The sequence below is a fragment of the Sorex fumeus genome, unplaced genomic scaffold (assembly GCF_029834395.1).
Source record: "Sorex fumeus unplaced genomic scaffold, SorFum_2.1 ptg000095l, whole genome shotgun sequence".
Lineage (NCBI taxonomy): Eukaryota > Metazoa > Chordata > Mammalia > Eulipotyphla > Soricidae > Sorex > Sorex fumeus.
The window spans coordinates 19,329,592-19,330,823 of NW_026606152.1; the positions used below are offsets into that span (position 1 = coordinate 19,329,592).

The following is a 1,232-nucleotide window of genomic DNA, read 5'->3' on the forward strand; positions in this document are numbered from 1 at the left end:
TGATCTTAATGAAGGTTTCAGGGAAGGGCATTAAACAAGACTCATATACTATCTTCCAAAAGAATTATTTTGTAAAACTGATGCCTTGGGTATGGAAAAAGATAATATGGTAAAAACCATATTTTTCTTTCTGGGACATTAAAGTTCTAAATCTATCTATTCAAGCTGCTTTGAAATACATACCTTGCTTATGAATCACTGTCTGCCATAGGAGTGAGTAAGGACAACCCTCAAATTAATAAGTAGAGAAAAATATGGAAAAATTAACTCATACTATATTTGATGACATATATATTAAAATTGAAATGATACATAGATTAGCATTGTCCTTGCACAGAGATGACATGCAAACTTGTAAAGTGTTCCATATTGTTGTTGCAAGAAGAATTAACAGGGCTACTTTAAGCTAAGACAATCCGCACAAGTACAAAAATTCTACATAAAGATAGCACAAATCCCCATCACAACAATCTCTCTCAATGTCAATGGACTAAATGTGCCAATTCAGAGGCACAGAATGGGAAGATGAATTAGAAAACTGAACCCAACATTCTGCTGCCTGAAGAAACACTTCTGAACAATCAAAGCAACCATGGGCTCAAATTCAAAGGCTGGAAAACAATTCTTCAAGAAAGAAAAGAACACCTCCACAAAGCTGGAGTGGCCATACTAGTATCAAACCACATGGACTTCAGGCTATAGGTTATAAGAGACAGTGAAGGTCATTTCTTCATGATCATGGGATCTGTACATCAGAAAAAACTCACCCTCCTCAATGTAGATTCTCCTCATGACAGACCAGCAAAATACTTAAAAACAACTTCTAATTGACTTAAAGAAAAACATTGATAGCAACACAATACTAGTTGGAGATTTCAACACTACTTTGTCACTTCTCAATAGATCAAACGGACTAAAGCTCAGCAAGGAAATATTTTCTTTAAGGGAAGTAATGAACAACTGTTGGCTTAGAGAAGAAATCAAAGAGGAAATAAAAAGTTTCCAGAAACAAATGAGAATGAGTACACGAGCTACCAGAACTTGTGGGACACAGCAAAAGCAGTGTTAATAGGAAAGAGTATAGCTCTGCCAGAATTCATCAGGAAGAAAGAGAGGATCTACATGAATTAATTAGAGCTCAAGATTTTGGAAAATGACCAACAAAAGTAGTCCAAACTAGGCTGGAGGAAGGAAATAATAAAACTTGTACCAGACGTCAATGAGCTAGAATC

The 1,232-nt window shown here is 35.6% G+C and overlaps 1 pseudogene; it reads left to right on the top strand.

Moving 5' to 3' along the window:
• The first annotated feature begins 275 nt into the window (after positions 1 to 275).
• On the top strand, positions 276 to 374 carry LOC130040950 (uncharacterized; annotated as a pseudogene).
• The last annotated feature ends 858 nt before the right edge of the window (positions 375 to 1,232 follow it).